Source organism: Crotalus tigris, unplaced genomic scaffold (assembly GCF_016545835.1).
Source record: "Crotalus tigris isolate CLP2741 ecotype Arizona unplaced genomic scaffold, ASM1654583v1 scf7180000024437.13266115, whole genome shotgun sequence".
Taxonomy (NCBI): domain Eukaryota; kingdom Metazoa; phylum Chordata; class Lepidosauria; order Squamata; family Viperidae; genus Crotalus; species Crotalus tigris.
Genome location: NW_024100606.1, coordinates 12,897,547 through 12,916,613, shown reverse-complemented (window position 1 = coordinate 12,916,613; position 19,067 = coordinate 12,897,547). Strand labels below are relative to the sequence as shown.

The window sequence follows — 19,067 nt, the reverse complement described above, 5'->3', positions numbered from 1 at the left end:
AATTTTTTTCCACTTGGGTTAAATCATACTTCTTTGTTGTGTTAAGTTGCATCATTGAGTCTCTATGTTCGAATTTGTGTTCAGTTATCTGTTTTATCTGGTCCTTCTCTATTGTTATTTCCTGGGATTTTATTGTTGTTGTTGTTGTAAAGTTAAATTGAAGATGAATTGGTTTATGTTTTCAAAGTTATTTTGGATTTCTTTGTGGTTTGAAATCATTGTTGTTTGAATTAGTTGCAGCATCTCATATGTCTCCGCTTGAAAAGTATTTATTTTTTCTTGATAAGTTCTTTTTGCAAATCTCTGATTTTCCATAGTGGTTAAGAATCAAGGTTTTCTTTTCTCTGCAAATAGCTTTAGAGTCACAGTTTAGTAGATATTTATAATCCAAAAAGGTTCAAAAAGGTTTCCTGAATTTTATAATCCTCTTTGTCTGCAACCCAAATTGTTTTCTTTTTTTGTCACAGCTGTTCTCTATTGTTATAACTTTGAAGGTCACAAGCACAGATTAATTTTTTCCAGACCTTGCTAAGTCCTGTATAAAAGTCATAGCTGTCATAGTCTTTATCCACCACTAGATGTCAGCACCAGTTTATTTTTCAAATTATCAAAATAGAAAATTGCCTTTAAAATGAGAATCTTAACCATTCAACAATTCCAAACTTATCCAAATTCTGGTTTTATATTCATTTCATTTCATTTATGTATGTTTTGGTCTCCATAAAAGGTTTAATTCACTGCTTCCATTAGTAAAAGGGTGGGGCAAAAATCCCCCTCCTTCATGTTCAGAGGTTTTTTGCTTCTTGGGAATTTTTTCCCCAGGAAAGTTAATAACTAGGACAGAGAAAATAGATGATCTTACCCACATTCAAATGCGCTGTTTACCATCAGCTTAAAATAGTGCTTTTTGACTTTGGTTGCTTGTAGCTTGGGCTAGAGTCTGAAGTTAGGCTAGCCTTTTCTCCTGTTGGTTTCTGGAAGGCTTCTCCTGGACTGATCGGGTCAACCACCATCTCTCCGTGGTCCACAGGACTTCCTTCCTTCTTTACCGCCTCTTCGGGGTGGCTTCTGGCCCATTTAGGGTCCCCTAACTGGAAGAAATTCAGCCAAAGGGCATGGAATCCTGAAATCCCTTGGCTTCTGTGCTACTGTGCAAGACTGGAAGTCAATCCCAAAAGACTTTTCAGCAAACTAGAGAAGATATACGTCAGTGTTGGTGAACCTATGGTAGGGGTGCCAGAGGCGGCACTCAGAGCCCTCTCTGTGGGCATGCACACCATGCCCCAGAGTTGGCAACCGTCCCTCTTCAACCAGCCGCATGCTAACTTGCCGAGGTCCCATGTGGCCGGATGCATCCCAGCACAGCTGGTTTTCCTCCCCCCCCATCCTGTCCCTCCTGGCTTGCATGCTCTCCTTTTCCCGGGCACAATCCAGTGCATCGCCTCCTCAACTATCAGTTGGCTGGCCGTCCAGCTCAGAGGTGGCTTCTCTGAACTGCTCGCAGTGGGCTGGCAAGCTGTGGCTGCTGACCGACACTGTCGGCCCCCATGCACTTGCTGGCCTCTGTGTGTGGGGGCTGATGGCCCCTGCCTTGCCTTGCCCTGCAACAATGGCACCTCCACCCTGCCTCGCCTAACCTCACCCCACAGGACTAGCCTCCTGCCCACCACCCTACCTGCCAGGAACCCCTGGATCTCCCCCAACCCTGCCCGTCTCCCACAGGCATCCCTCCCCACGAGCAACATCGAGGTGACCACACCCACCTTGGCCACACCAATCCAATCTACCATGACCACCATAGCCACACCCACCCATGGGCCAGGCCCACCTGGCACCCAGTTATAAATAAGTGGGTTTTGGGTTGCAGTTTGGGCACTTGGTTGCTAAAAGGTTGGCCATCATTGATATAGGTTATGTTTCCAGCTTCACTTTCACTCATGTGACTTGTAGCATTACCTACTATTGATAAGGATAGCACTAGACAATTCTGCATGCATTTGGCAGTTCACTACAAAGGAATCCGAAGCTCAGTTTCATCTGAAGTATCATCATGCTATTATGTGCAACCTAGGCTCTCTAACCCAGGGGTCCCCAATCCCTGATCCGTGGACCGGTACTGGGCCGCGGCATGCCAGCAACCAGAACACACACACAAGCAAAGCCCCATCTGCAGGATGCAGGCAGCAGACAAAACCACACCCCCTCTGGTCCGTGGAAAAACCTCTCTCCAGGTAACTGGTTCCTGGTGCCCAAAAGGTTGGGGACCTCTGCTCTAACCTAAAGATTATCTTTTGTTGTTTATATCCCATCAGCTCGGAGATGAATGCAGTAAACTGACACATACAGGGAAGTTACCCAACTGTATTTATACTGTATTTATAAGTATCCAATCATAATTTTATAAGTATCCAATTAAATATATATTAATTTAATTAGCTGTCATGTTGCATAGAAAATTTAGTCTCAGAAGGAAGTCCAAACAATAAGTAAAATTTATCGTAGAAGTATAAAAAATAGTAAAATTGGTTAACCCAAAATCATTTCCCTGTAAAAATGCAGTTGAAAGGTAGACATGCTAGCTAGTTAAATCTGAGAGAGCTTTACTTGAGATAGGGAACCATTATTGTCATTTTTGTATCACTTTAGGAGGAATATTCAGCAGATGTTATTTTCAAAACTAATCTCTTCTCCATGGAGAAATTACTTACTGACAGTGGATGCTGGTATATTTTTCTAAGGTTCTGGAAGAATGGTGAAGTCCAGAGTATTTGTTGCAGGTATTCAGCAATGTTATGAACTGTTTAGGGAAATGTCATACATATTAATAAATTAAAGGGTGACTATAAATGCTTTGTTTCAAAGGACATTCAGAACAGTAGCAGTTCAGGGAAATATGAATTCTGCTTTAGAATGAATACACTGGTATGGTAAGAGCTACAAGAAGAAGCTACTTAGAAGGTTCAGATAATTAAAATGTAGAACATGAGAGTTTCACTGTATTTATAACACACCTCTGTATTTTCTTTGTTTAAAAATGATTTGGAATGACATTTAAGTGAATGTGCAAGTAAGTTATATAGAGACAATGGCTTCATGCAGCTACCCACGTCCGTAAAGCTGCTGAGTGAAAACATAATTAACAGTTGACCATGTTGCCTTGCAACATGAAATAGAAATTAAATGTAGCAGCTTGAGTCTCACACTGGTAGATTGTTTGGCATTTACCTTTGATGGAGAAAATTAGGCCAAATGAATTGTTTTTAGATATAAGCAGCAGTTTTTCATTTCCTGTGTTTGCAGATGAATATCTAAACTTAATGTTTTTAATTCAATCCGTTCAAAAACAGCCCCCTCCTAGCTGGCACCTCCCAAATGTATTGGAGTACACTTTCCTTCCCAGAATTACTAGGCAATATAACCTTTGCCCTTGTTGGCTGTGTTGAAAGAAAAGTCTTCATCGTGATTCAGTCCAAGCTGGGAATAAACAATGGTGACTGCTTTAGAAAGAAGGTTGCAGTTTATTGAAGATCCAGACAGGAAGATGTCTCTGGAAAAAAAGAGAGAGAGCACATGTAGGGAGTGGGTTTTTATATCCTCCGGAGCCTTTTGTTTGGAGTTGTTTCCCGTTCCTGTTTGAGGCTATTTCCTGTATCATTATTCTGACCTGAGTCTGGGTGTGCCCTTTGGCATCTGTGAATTAATCCTATTATGTCCTGACTTAGAGTTTGGGTGGGGTATGTAGATTTTAGGTGTCTTTGTCTTCCTAAGCTTCTAGCTTCAACCTTCCTGATAGTTTACATATGCATTTCTATAGAGCTGGTTTCTGCTTGGGGAAGGGAGACTTGGGGCTACTAAGAAAAACTGGGCATGCTTTTCTGCCTCTTTAAGATCCTTTGAGGAAATATATTTTCCTGCCCTTTTAATATTTCTTCTCTGGGGGACTGACTTCCCACAGATGAAAATTCCAGAGATTGCAATAGCAACATATCTGGAAGGCTGTTTTAGAGCTTTATTTATATACTATCTTTATTATTTTTAGAAATACCTCAAGGGGGTGAACATAAAAGCCGAGGTGGCGCAGCAGTTAAAGTGCAGTACTGCAGGCTACTTTAGCTGACTGTGTTCAGCAGGTCAGTGGTTCAAATCTCACCGGCTCAAGGTTGACTCAGCCTTCCATCCTTCTGAGGTAGGTAAAATGAGGACCCAGATTGTTGGGGGCAATGTAAATATATATATACATTGCTTACTGGTGTACACCGCTTAGAGAGTGCTTGCACTTAAAGTGGTATATAAGTCTCATAAATAAATAAATAATACTTAATACTCCTTCCTCCTCCTATTTTCCCCACAACAATCAGTCTGTGAGTTGGGCTGACAGAGAGTGACTGGCCCAAAGTTACTCAGAGGCTTTCATACCTAAGGCTGGACTAGAACTCACAGTCTCCTGGTTTGTAGGCCAGCACCTTAAATCACCAGGCTAACCTGACATAAAAAGATACTTATACATGTATAGGTTATAAAACTTGCTTATACATCTGGCAATTTATTCCAAAAACTGTTCCCATTTAAATATTAACATGCCAAGTAATTCCCACGTGTTGATTATATTATGAGATCCAGTTTGGTATAGTGGTTAAAGTGTGGCCTAGCAACTACACTAGTGGGCAGTGATTCTAGGCCTTCCTTTGGCATGAAAGGCAGCTGACTGGCTTTGGGGCAGTTTTTCAGCCCAACCCACCTCACAGGAAAAGAGGAAGCAGGAATATTAGGTATTTTCACCACCTTGAATTACGCATAAAAAGGCGTAAGGTAAAAGAATCAAATAATAAATATACTCAGCATTATATAGAAATACTCTGCACAGATTGCTTTTAGAACAATGCTGTTCTGAGGAATGCTGGGCGTTGAAGTCCACACGTCTTAAGGTTTATAATGTTGAGAAACACTGTCCCAACGTTATTTCCTTTATTTCCTCTACCTTCTTACTTTTTAGAATAATATACACACTTTTCAATCACTCTTCCAAAAGAAGAATATTTAATAATAGCACACACACACACACACACACACACACACACAGCTCTCAGCATAGAAGAGAACAAGTGCTGTATCTGCTGACAAGCCTCCTCTTTGTCCCATTGTCACAATCAAGACAGCAATTGTGTAATGTGTTCTGTGTAAACAGGGCAAGAAACAAAGCTGCCTCTGGGAAGAGTGTGTTCCATTAGCCAAAGGGCAAAGGTAAAACAACTTCCCATAATAGGCACAATTGAAAGAGGGAAAGATGAAACATGTGACTTTCTTTTCTTACTAGAATTAGAATGAAGTTTATGGTTTTGCAAAGAGAGATAGCTCTCACTTAACAACCTGTCACCTGGAGGACTCAAAAATAGATATTTATAATCTGGATTTGAAGTTCTGACAGCCGTCCCCCTCATGTGATCACTTTTTGGATGCTTAATAACTGGTCTGACTGGGAATAGTCACCTGGGTACAAATTACCTGAAATGGCTAGGAAGACAAATGATAATACTGACCCTAGTCCATTAGTGGCAAACCTATGGCACGCATGCCAGAGGCAGCACTCAGAGCCCTCTCTGTGGGCACGCGCGCCATGCCCCAGAGATGGCAACCGTCCCTCTTCAACCAGCCACCCACTAACTTGCCGAGGTCCCATGTGGCTGGATGCATCCCAGCACAGCTGGTTTCCTTCCCCCCCCCGTCCCATCCCTCCTGGCCTTGCATACTCTCCTTTCCCCACTGCATTGCCTCCTCAGCTGTCGGAAGGCCATCCAGCTCAGAGGCAGCTTCTCTGAACTGCTGGTGATGGGCTGCGGAGGCCTAGGGTGCACCAGTCAAGGGGCCGGCAGGCTTTGGCTGTGGACGGACACTGTCGGCCTCCATGCAGTCGCTGGCCTCTGTGTGCGGGGGCCGATGGTATAAGGCAGCAGCCTCCCCGGCCCCTGACTCACCTTGCCCTGCGACAATGGTACCCCTGCCCTGCCTCACCTCGCCTCACCCCACAGGACGAGCCTCCTGCCCACTGCCTCACCTGACAGAGACCCCCTGGATCTTCCCCAACTCTGCCCGGCCCCCACAGGCATCCCTCCCCACAAGCAACATCGAGGTGACCACACCCACCTTGGCCACACCCACCCAGTCTGCTATGACCACCACAGCCATGCCCACCCAGGGGGCCATACCCACCTGGCACCCGGCGATAAATAAGTGGGTTTTGGGTTGTAGTTTGGGCACTCGGTCTCTAAAAGGTTTGCCATCACTGCCCTAGTCCCTTTCCTAATATTGGAGTTTGACCAAATAGCAGCAAAAATCCTTTTTTCCTGCTTGGAAGAAACCAAGTTCTCCAATCTGATGAACTGTTACAACATTGGGATTATGATATGAACCACATTCATAAAATGGCTGCCATAGTTTAATCTTCAGCATGCTTGCAACCAAACGTTTTCTATTATCCTACACCCAGGAGAACACTACTCAAATGACTAGAGTTTATATAGATTACTCTTTCCATAAGGGTTTACATTCTTCTCATTCTTTACCTTTAACTTGGGGCCTAAGTAAGTGATAAACTCAGATATTTCTTTTCTTTTCTTTTTTGAAAAAGAAAATATTGTCTTAAGGCAACGTCAGTTTTGGAATTGAGAAATAATGTTTTGGAACCACCAATTCACTCTTTTTAGTTATCTCATAATCCATAATTCATAGCATTTCCTGAGTCACTCAAACTAGGTTTCCAAACAGTCATTCAGTTTTAGATACTTCCTTGGGGCCTGCAGAGCAAATTGTACCCTTAAGGAGAATTTATATTCAGCAGCTCACAGCTTCTATCACAGCAGGTGCTCAGTCAAGCTCCCCTGATCTCAAAAAGGATTTTCTTAGTACTTGGTGTCAGGCTTCACACCAGGACCCTGCAGTAAATCAGAGTTCTCCAGGCTCTTAACCTTTTATTCAGATTTGGCCCAAGACTCTCAGAAAATAACTCAGCTAGATTATGATCTTAATTGTAGAATGAAACCTTAAACACAAGAGTTAATTGCCTATTTGCAGCACAAAGGAGCCAGAGCTTTACATATATTCAAGATATAGAGTTTAAACCATAGGCTTTTTCTTTCTGATCATGTGAGTCAGTAGATAGGGTCTCTTGTTGGCCTAGTGGTGCAAATTTGTTTAGGATGGTAGTGCTTTTCTCTCTAGTGTTGCCTCACTAGCCTGAGCCCTTACACTTAGGGGAAACTATGGGAAAATCTTCAAATTGTAGATTAACTGTGAAGTTGAGAAGGCATCATGGAAGAAGACAATGGCAAACTTCCATATTATTGCTAAGAGAACTATGTGAATATGTCCACATAATCACCAAGTATTGATATCGGCTCCCAAAAGACCATTTCAATAGTTCTACATTTTACCAATAGCTGAAGTGTTTTAATTCTCAGCTTAGATTATTTTATGTTTTAAATTTTAAGTTGTGCACATTGGACATTTTTTTAAAAAAACTTATCAATTATTTTGTAACTATTTGATTAGCCTTAATAAATGCATTTATCTTACCAATCTTCTGATAATTTAAAAAATTCTAATAGATAAATGGAATTACAAATATTAGATAAAAGGCTAAGTCAAAGTTTATAAGGTAAGAGTAGCTGAAATCACACACTTCATGAATTGTGAAGCCAGTTAAAATAGCTAGATGACTTAAATTGTTCTGGTCCCACAAGAGAATGGTTGCAGTATTTGATGAATGCTAGGATGCTGAAATGTTCAGTTACTAATACAGGTAATGTCTAAAAAAAATCAGTAGAGCTTCGCTATAATTTAGCTGTGGGGAAAAGATAAGTGTGAATTGATTTGCAGCTTTTTAACTTTTTCTTTTACAAAAATTCATTTCACAAAGATTTTTTTTCAGAAATCTCTGCCTACTCTCTATTTATAGTCTGATGTAACTGTGTGGTGTGTATGAAGTAGATTCTTATCACCTGTACCTTTGTACCTGTAAATTCTACCTACAACATTTATTCTCATTTATTTAATCTATTGGATTAATAATTCTGTTTATAATGTTAATTTGACATCCATAATAGAAAATCTCTGGGATTTGAAGTTCTTAAATTATATAACAACAAACACCATGTGAAAGAACACAGTGGATAGACACTCTCAAAGTTGATACCAGTTAGAAAAAACCTCAAAGAAGTAGTGCAAGATCAGATGTGGAGAGACCTGCCCATAGAACTGCCAAAAGTAGGATACAACTGAATGGATACCATCATCATCATCATCATCATCATCATCATCATCACAATAACAGAAACAAAAGATAACCAGGTACAGTTTAATTATTTTTTTTTAATTACTCAGCCTTTATTTTACTATTTTTATAAATAACTCAAGGTAGTGAACATATCTAATACTCCTTCCTCCTTCTATTTTTATTATACAAAATTATATATTATCCCTGCATAATATGTATTGTAATTTACCTGTTCTATACTTAATGTTATGTAAAATTGATTTATATAGGTATTATCAAGCACACACTAGTCCTGTGGTGGTGAACCTATGGCATGCATGACACAGGTGGCACACAGAGCCCTCTTTGTGGGCACGCGCGCCATCGCCCCAGTCCAAGGCCTTCAGCTGGGTTTTATAAAACCTTTTCGCTTTAGGCCTCTGCCGCCATGTGCAAAAAAAAAAAAGGTTCAATCAATCGAATTCAAGTTCTCACGGAAAAAAAAGATCTCGCAAAATTGGAATTGATTGATTTAACTTTTTAGTCCCACCCAGTCTGTCGTTTCCACCGCAGCCATGCCCACCCAGTGGGCCACATCCACCCGGCACCGGACCATACAAAAGTGGGTTTTGTGTTGTAGTTTAGGCACTCGGTCTCTAAAAGGTTCGCCATCACTGCTCTAGTCAAAGATTTTCCTCTTTACGAATGGGCTGCCATTTGGGTCCCCTTTCCCAACATAGATTTTTCAGGCCCTAGTAAAATGCACCTTTCCTTATCACCCATGCTTGGATCTTATTAAAATACTATATAATATTTTGTTAGTATATGTGCTAGACCATGAATTGTTGGTATTCAGAAACACTTGCAAGGGATACAATAAAGAAAGCACTGTTCTGTTCTTATGTCTTCTGCAGATTAGCATTGTACTGCAACAATGGAGTAATTCAGAATTCCTACAACATTTTCTTTTGAATTCAGAAATCCAGAAAGACTAATATAATTCAGTGTGGTCATGCACCCACTCTTTTGTTCTGATTATTTTTACATCATGAATAAAAATAAGGACTGCTGGAATGGAAAAGTGGGGAAAATGTTTTTCCCGCTTTGGTCTGTTGAAAATATTGAATGCTTTTCTTTGTGGTCTAGAATAGTGGTCTTATCAGTACAAAGAACTTGCAGAAAATGTAAGAAATTCATTGTTAAATATTTTAACTTCAATTTTTATTCAAATATTTTCCAAGGCAACTTAAAACAGTCCAAAACTTTGATCTTGGGCTTATAAATCATGAAGAGAAACACTAAAAGTGTCATAAAAAGATGATGAATTGAATGTAATTCTCAGAGGCCTTTCCTTTGTTGTCATTTTTATTTGGGTGGAAAGAATACATTCAACCTCTGGTAGATTGTTGCTTCTGACCATGGTGGGAAGAAAGTTTTTTTGCCTCATTCCTGTGATCTGTGGCCAAGTGAACAGTCAGCTGTTCCCTTTCTGGCCTTGGCTGGACTCAGCTTATTTTCTTGTGGAACACAAATGCAGCTTGCTAATGTTTTTAATCAGACGTGTTAGAGCAAACTGTTTCTGTCTCTAACAATACGTTTTTAGGAAGTTCAAATGAGATTGAAGCTCTTACCTGCACTCAATAATCCAAAGTAAATATACATCTTTCATTGAGGTTTACTGTGATTTAATCTGTGTGAAAAGATTACCATCTCTGTCATGCAAATCTCTATAGCCCACTGTTTCTCAATCTGCGAATTTCAGTTTCCATGTGGCATACTGGCAAGTCCACACACCTCCAGGTTGTCAAGGTTGAGAAACACTCTTCTCGCCACTTAGAAAACCATCTCACTTTTTCTACTCTGCTGAGTTGAATTGTTCAGTTGCTAAGTTGTGTCTGACTCTTCATGACCCCATACACCAGAGCATGCCAGCTATGTCCTCTACTGTCTCCCAGAGTTTGCCCCATTCATGTTCTTGCATCAATATCAGATGACACTATCTAACCAGAGCATCCTCAGACATTCCATTCTCCTTTTGCCTTCAATTTTTCCCAACATCAGGATCTTTTCTCTTCTCATTTGGTGACCACAGTATTTGATCAAGTTTGTTGGAATATTCATGAACAGGAAGAGTCATGTGGTAACTCAGTCAGCCAATGTGAAGAAAGTGCTACTGAATCTGTGCAAAAAGAGTATTGAGTTAGGAGCTGGATTTCCAGTCTCAACGTTTTGTCTCTGGTCTGTCTCTGTAAGAAGACTTCATTGAGTTATGTTGCTGTAAAGAAGAATGGTATTGTAAATATTTTTATATAAATATAAAATTATTTGAATCAGCTAAATGCAGTCACCTGTGAGAGCTTCTGATTTATTTTTCACCAATAGAGAAATTAAAATTCTCTAACAGGTTATGGGCCCAGAGCTTACTAAGGACTGCATTGTAATTTAAAGCTGGAAGAAATTGCCTGTGTTTAGAAAATATAAGAACAAAGCAGAATTAGCAGAATGGCTGCAATGGAATTTGAAGAAAACTCTGTGCCTCGTTTGGGCCAGAAGAATTACATTGTATGGGCTGCAAAAATGGAATGTTTGCTGAAAGCTAAAGAGCTGTGGTATATTGTTGAAAATCCACCACAAGTGTTTGCAGCAGCAGATCAGAAAAGCCATGATCAAGCTATGGCTTATCTTGAATTTAGATGATGACCAATTTCTAAATGTTGCAAATTTAAAGACTGCAAAGGAGATTTGGTTGAAATTGAGAGCTGTGCACGTGAATGTTTCTGCATGCAATATAGTGCAATTGTCAAGAAAACTTTACAGGGCCTGTTTGCAACCAGGTGAATCTGTGGAACAGCATTTAAATAAAATGCAAAGTTTATTTTTGGACTTAGAACAACGTGGGATTAAATTCCCTGAGTCCCAGAAGGTTTTATTGGTGTTGAACAGTTTAGATAAAACCTGGGACACAGTTTCTGCAATATTTGAGTGCAAAGAAGAGCAAGACTTAAAGTTTGAGGCTTTAAAGGCATGTTTGCTTAATGAAGAAGAAAAACGCCATTTTAGAAGCAGCCACGAGGAGGAGAAATTCCTGAGGAGGGGGTCCAGACTGCAAGTCTCCAGAGGAGAAGAAACAAGCAGATCAGACCCGGACCAAATTGAAACAAAAGAGAGATTTTGCAAGCAGAGAGCTTTACAAGGGAAGAATTGCTACATTTGTGGAGCGAGCACACATTTGCAAAGGGACTGTTTGCAAAGGAACAATTTGCAGAAAAAGACATTTGTGCAAAGAAAAAGGACTGCTTTGCAAAAGGAACATTTTGGTGTTGCAAAAGTTTGCTATAGCAACAACAGAGACAGGTGGCTAATTGATAGTGGGGCAAGTCAAACAATTGTTAATGACTCTGAATTATTTTGCACGTTTGTTCCAGTAGCACAAGAAGCTGTGGCTTTGGCAAATGGCCAGAAAGCAAAAGTAATTGGAAAAGGCGATGTAAAAATTCCATATTTGGAATCAAAGTTTACCAATGTGCTTTGTGTACCTGAGATGGAACATAATTTGTTAAGTGTGTCTAATTTAGACAAACAAGGTTTTGAGGTCATTTTTGTAAATGGGAAATGTCTCATCAAAAGGAATGGGAATATTTGTGCAGAAGGCATAAAGGAAGATAATCTATATGTATTGCAGGGACAAAAGGTTCAATGTTCCCATATATTTAAGAATGTTGCAGAGCATGATTCATGTGTTCATCTTCTATATAGAAGACTTGGCCATTGCAAGCTTTAAAGTTTTGCAGCAAATGCAAGATTTTGCAGAAGGGCTAAATTTGAAGGGATGCAAAACATATTTGGACTGTGCAGTATGCAAAGCATCAAAGTCAAAGGCATTCCCAGTTAATAAATATAGCACAAGACAAACAAAAAGAGTTCTAGAGCTGGTTCATGCAGATCTGGTGGGACCTATGCAAGCCAGTTTGGGAGAAGCAAAATATGCACTGGTAATTGTTGATGATTATAGCAGGTATTCATTTTGCTATTTGCTTAGAGATAAGACAGAGGTGCTACAACAATTCAAACAGTGGGTAAGTTTTGTAGAGAGAAGGTACAGACAACAAGTGTGTCAGTTGCAAACTGACAGAGGTATTGAATTTATGTCAACTAAATTCCAACAATGGTTGGGGCAGTTGGGGATAAGACACAGACGTAAAAATCCTTACACAGCAGCAGAGAATGGTGTAGCTGAAAGAAGGAATGGTGTTTTGCAAACAATAAAAAATTCATTATTAGAAGATTCTGGTATGAGCAGGTCATATTGGGGAGAAGCCATATTGACTGCCAATTATATAGTTAACAGGCTGTGGAGTTCCTCCGTTAATAATACTCCATATGCCATTCTATATGGGAGAAAGCCATCACTGGCACATTTGAGAATTTTTGGAAGTACTGCATGGGTACATATTCCAAAAGCAATCAGAAGAAAGGGACAGCAAAAGGCAAGAAAGCTCAGGTTTGTAGGCTATGAGCCAGGGTCAAAAGGATATCGCTTTAGCGATGGAAGTAAAAGAATTTTAATTTCAAGGTCTGCTAATTTTGCAGAACAAAATTGGGACAGAATTAATGCAAATTCTGGGTATGTCTCACTTAATGATGGCGATCTGTTTAGTGACAATAACTCATCTAATGATAAAAAAAATGATTATTGAAGATGTCAATGTTCAGGGAGGAGAGGCAGAACAAGACATGAAACCAGAAAGAATTGAGACACAGGAGCAGTTAAAACCACGTAGGTCAGAGCGATGTAATAAAGGAATTCCGCCTGACAGGTATTCTGCCAGCAAGGTAAAGGTTTGCAATGTGTGGTATGAGCCAAGAAGTTATAAAGAAGTGTTGGCATTACCAAAACCTGAACAAGAAAGATAGAAGGAGGCCATGGATAAAGAGATGAAATCCATGGGAGACCATGAAGTATTTAAATCAGTGACTTTGCCACAGGGAACCAAAGCTGTGGGTTGTAAGTGGGTATATAAGAAAAAGGTATTGCCAAATAATGATGTACAGTATAAGGCCAGGTTTTTCGCAATTAAAGAATGTATTAAGTTAATAGGTCTGATGTCTCTTCCTGTCATGAAGGGAGCAGTGTTGGAATATTCATGAACAGGAAGAGTCATGTGGTAACTCAGTCAGCCAATGTGAAGAAAGTGCTACTGAGTCTGTGCAAAAAGAGTATTGAGTTAGGAGCTGGATTTCCAGTCTCAAAGTTTTGTCTCTGGTCTGTCTCTGTAAGAAGACTTCATTAAGCTATGTTGCTGTAAAGAAGAATGGTATTGTAAATATTTTTATATAAATATAAAGTTATTTGAATCAGCTAAATGCAGTCAACTGTGAGAGCTTCTGATTTATTTTTCACCAATAGAGAAATTAAAATTCTCTAACAAAGTTCATCTGGAGTTGAACTTGACCCCGTCTTTAAGTTGATAGAAAACTATCTGGTATAGGATTGAGTCTCCCCATGTCTGTCCCCATCTTGCTTCTGTTATTTTACTGTTTGAAATCATTAGATTTCCTTCCATAGCAATGGGTGTCAAAGCCTAACAGGATTTATATCTTTGGGTGATGTTGGAATAACAATGAATTTATCTCCTTCATGGACTGGGAATGAGATGAAGGCACCATTATTGAGAGATGGCAGAACAAAAAAATGTTGCTATGGTACAGTTATGATCTGCTAGGAAGAAGTAACTAGTAAAATAGCAATAATAATAATAATAGTAGTAAAGTTGGAAGGGACCTTGGAGGTCATCTAGTCCAACCCCCTGCTCGGGCAGGAAACCCTACACCATTTCGGACAAATGGATGTCCAGTCTCTTCTTAAAAACTTCCAGTGTTGGAGCATTTACTGCTTCTGGAGGCAAGCTGTTCCACTGATTAATTGTTCTCACGGTCAGGAAGTTTCTCCTTAGTTCTAGGTTGCTTCTCTCCTTGATGAGTTTCCACCCGTTGCTTCTTGTCCTGCCTTCAGGTGCTTTGGAAAATAGCTTAATTCCCCCTTCTTTATGGCAGCCCCTGAGATATTGGAATACTGCTATCATGTCCCCCCTTGTACTTCTCTTCGTTAAACTAGACATACCCAATTCTAGCAACCGTTCCTTATATGTTTTAGCCTCCAGTCCCCTAATCATCTTTGTTGCTCTTCTCTGTACTCTTTCTAGAGTCTCAAAATCTTTTTTACATCGTGGTGACCAAAACTGGATGCAGTATTCCAAGTGTGGCCTTACCAAGGCATTGAAGAGTGGTATTAATACTTCGCGTGATCTTGATTCTATCCCTCTGTTAATGCAGCCTAGTACTGTGTTGGCCTTTTTGGCAGCTGCCGCACACTGCTGGCTCATATTTAATTGATTGTCTACTAGGACTCCGAGGTCCCTCTCACAGTTACTACTATTGAGCATGGTGCCACCTATGCTGTACTTGTGCATTTGGTTTTTCTTGCCTAAATGTAGAACCTTGCTTTTTTCACCATTGAATTTCATTTTGTTAGTTAGTGCCCAGTGTTCAAGTCTGTCAGATCCTTCTGTATCTTAAGCCTGTCTTCTGGAGTGTTGGCTATTCCTGCCAGCTTGGTGTCATCTGCAAATTTGATGAGTTCCCCATCTATCCCTTCATCCAAATCGTTGATGAAGATGTTGAAGAGTACTGGGCCCAGAACAGAGCCCTGGGGCACCCCACTACACACTTCCCTCATATAGATGCAGTTCCATTGAGGACCACTCGCTGAGTACGGCCGGTCAGCCAGCTACGGATCCATCTGGTGGTGGTTCTGTCTACCCCACATTTTTCTATCTTGTCAAGTAGTAGGTTGTGATCTACTTTATCAAATGCCTTACTGAAGTCCAAGTAAATTATGTCCACAGCATTCCTCTGATCCACTAATTTTGTCACTTGGTCAAAGAATGTATGGAACTGTATCTTCTGGTAGTGTTGACATCTGGCAATCCTCTTAAGACAGCCAGTTTAGTGCAGTGATTAAGGCATCAAGCTAGAAACCAGGAGACTGTGAATTCAGGTTCTACCTTAGACACAAGTTGCCTAAGATGACCTTGGCCAGCTATTCTCTCTCACCCTAGGAAGCAGGTAATGGCAAACTACTTCTGAAAACTTGCCAAGATAACTTCAGGGACTTGTCCAGGTAGTTGTCACGAGTCTGGCACTGACTCTAAGGCACTCTCCCTCCCCAAAGTCCTACCAGCTGGTGTTCTTCAGAGGGGCTGGTTGCTGGGGATCAGGCAATAAGGTCCAAAGGGACAGTGCAGGCAAGGGAGACCAAAAATTTAGATTTTAACTCCTGGTCTTCAAAAGAGGTTTTTTTCACTGCAAAGCTTGAATATAAAGGAGCATTCTGTCCACACCCAACATGGAAAAGGTAACAGCCGTATCTTTTGTGCAGCATAAATCCAGGCCGTTCGAAAAGCATCTCAGTGAAAGTTTTCGAATTTCCCGCCAGACAACCAGGCCCGCAAAGCCGGCCTCCCGCGCCACGCAGGCGCGCTGGCAGCCCCTTCCCTTACCCGGCCGCCGGTACTTTTTTCTCGTCGCGCCCGCTCATCCCCCTCCCCTCCCCTTCCCTCCCGCGGGCCTTCTCCAATGCCGGCCGGGCCCGGCGCCGGGAGGAGGTATAGGAGCGCCGCATGGGGCACTCCGGCCCCGGCCCTGATCAGGTGGGTTCGTTGTCGTCGCCGGTGCGTTCGGGGTCGCGTGTCGGTCTTCCTCGGCGGCGGCGGTGGCGGCTCGTCCTCTCCTGCTGCTCGCAGCTGTTCCAGGCTGGCTTCCACACGCGGCTCAGCCCTTCGGGGCTGGGATTTGCCAGGGCCCTGTGGCCTTTCTCCTCCCCCCGCCCCCAATATTCCTATTCCAGGCCCTGCCTCCGTGACTCTCGATTTGGTCCTCCTCATTGTTATTTTTTGCAAATGAAGATAGTCTGTGCTGTGATCTAAGTTCTCATCTTCTCAACACTTTTCGGGCTTGAGCATCCTATATTGTCTTCTGTGGGAGTCCGTTCTTCCGACTCCAAATAGAAGCAAACAGGTGTGAGGGAGTGGAAGACTAGGGAGCTTCCTAGACTGGTTTTTTTACATTTGTATTTAGGCTAACAATAATCCAAACCAAATTCTACTGTTTTCAATTTAGAAATACTGTAATTTTTTTTTAAAATAAAGATACTTCTGAGTCTTGATAGCTCAAAGCTTGATTTGAACCAGTGTTAGAATTCTGTGGTCAGGGTACTAAAGGATCCAGCGGTTTACAGGGTTTTGTTTTTTTTTACAATTTGCTTTTGGCTGATGTCAGCCAGTAATATTTTGTTTCCTTTCACAGAAATACCATAACTTCGGTATTTATTCTTCCAACATTAAGTATGCTAAAGCCCATTACTGACTTTTATGTGAGACAATTAAACATCCATTTTATATTCCCATTGTGGTAAGTTAAAAATAATGGTGCTCAATCAATCACATGTTATTTCTTGATAATTTCATTTATATATTAAAATCTTTTTAAAAATCTAAGAAGCCTGAATTGACCAGAATGTCCACTGAGCTTTTTTCCAGATTTCTTTCATGGCAACCCCTGTCAATATAAAATTTGATTTATCCCTTTAATTTAGTGGCTAAGTAAATCTGATCATGTAGGAAAACCCATAGTGATGAAACTATTCTCAGGACTTTTACTGCCTAAAATAAAAAGATTGAGCCATCATTATTTTTAATAATAAATTTTACTTTGGGTAATTTACTTCCTTATGTGGGATACAGACAAATGCAGACAAATGTTGCATCTCATTAAAAAAGCCCTGAGTGCAAATGTCCCTATTAGTCCAATTCATATTGAAGTTGCATAATCCCATTGGTGGAATTAAGCAGTATTAAAATATTGTAAAGTTCAAGGAATTACACATGTCTTGAGATAGGAGTATATTTCTTCAATAATGTGGTTGTCATTAATTCATAGTAAAATGTTTCATCCTCACTTTGCACTTAAGTACACCATCTATTTTATACATAAATATTTTCATTTGTGGGGTTTGATGAATTTGGAATGGCATTATTATTTATATTACCAACTTTTTGGAGTTTATTAAAACTGATTCAAATTACAGTGTGTGTATACTACATTTGTAAAAACTGCTCTTGAATCCTTCATTTTTAATGTTATTTTGCACATATTACAATTTTCTGCATTAACAAACAATAAAAGGTGATAGACTAGATAGCATGCTGGCAGAAAAATATTTTTTTCTTTCATGCTGTGCCTTGATGCTTAGTTTATTAGAAAGAACATTTGTTTTAGCAGCCTTGCATTGTTGTCTATAAAAACTGGGTGCCAAACCTATGGGGTAATTAGTCTCAGGGTAATATGTTCAATTAAACCAAGCACTTACAAATGCTTTTGAAGCAATATTTTCATCTTATTTTTCTCAACAGTAATTCTCTTGTGGTAATTGTATGTGTTAGACAGTTAGATAACAAGAGAATATATAAACAAATGAGGCAATATTTAAGTATTTTGCCTTTCTATTATTGTTAAAGAATGCATAACTTAATTCAGAAGCGCATTATAAACAAAATGTCCAGAATTGCAGCTTAGTTCTCTATATAGTTAACTATCCCATGTTGGCATCTAACCTATGTTATTTAAAAATTACTATTTTGTTCTCTTAAGGTTAATACAAAACATATTGATTATTCAGGTAATATTATACATGAGCATCTTCCTTTTCAGTTACCATACGTTTCAAGGTTATGCACATTAAAATTGATTAAAACAATCAATTTCAGCATTAAAAGTAGCAGAAAAATGTAATGTGCAGAAGTAAAGAATAATAGTGCAAGGCTTAATCTCCAAAAATCTAAAACAAATATACCTATAATAAGTAGAGTAAGGTGCAGGGAGGCAGAGGGAGGAAGACTAAATAGAATTAAAAAGTCCTTATCAGAATTCAGAAAATTAAGAGCTGATCAAAAACTTTCTATGAATAACATTACATTTTTTGAGAGGGTACCATGCTCACTTTGAGCAGTCATTTGCCAAATGTGAGTATGTAACAACACTGAAGAAATTATAGTCCCATGAAGGCTTTTTAGTTAAAAAGTAGCATTTTCAACTCACGGTAGAAACAAATCAGAAATCAGTAAAAATAGCACTGTAACAGCACCATATGCTGGGCATTTTCAGTTAATACCAAGTCTGTTTAATACTTCTGATTCAAAAGAAGAAAACTGCCTCAGAATACCCAGTCATGCATGCAACTTCAGTCTGCCCCCTTTTAAAGCACGTTCATTTTTTTCTGATATTGCCCTGCTGTGGATGACTATATGATCCTGTGAACAGATGCTTTAAGAAACTGCAGACAGGTAGTATATTTGCACACCTGCCTGTTCTGAAGCACTTTGTTATATTTGTGTCTGAAATACCCAGCTGTAGTTAGTATTACAGGTAACAACCACTTTTTCAGCAATTGGTTGAATTACAATGGTGTTCAATGAGTGCTACTTATGATTGGTCCTTGAAATAATGACTGTCCCAGCATTCCTGTGATCATGTGATTGTTATCCCGGCACTTTGTAACCGGCTTGCATTTATGACAATTGCATTGTCCCATAGTCAGGTGGTACTGTACTGGGAGCAGCCACTCAAGCCATGCCAGCCATCTTATGTGCATCCACTCTTAACCAGCAGACACTTACCTGCCCATTTATGAACCATCTGGGGCTTGCAACGTCCTGCTAGCTTCTCCACTGACTTTTGCTGTTGGAAACTGGCAGGAGTTGGG

The 19,067-nt window shown here is 40.1% G+C and overlaps 1 protein-coding gene across 1 annotated transcript in view; it reads left to right on the top strand.

Annotated features, from left to right (window-relative positions):
* Positions 1 to 15,784: 15,784 nt before the first annotated feature.
* Positions 15,785 to 19,067, top strand: part of PTPDC1 (protein tyrosine phosphatase domain containing 1) — a 41,256-nt gene continuing 37,973 nt past the window's right edge. Inside the window, exon 1 of the mRNA XM_039331455.1 lies at positions 15,785 to 15,957. The gene's annotated coding sequence lies outside the window, so the exon portion shown is untranslated. The remainder of the gene's footprint in view (positions 15,958 to 19,067) is intronic.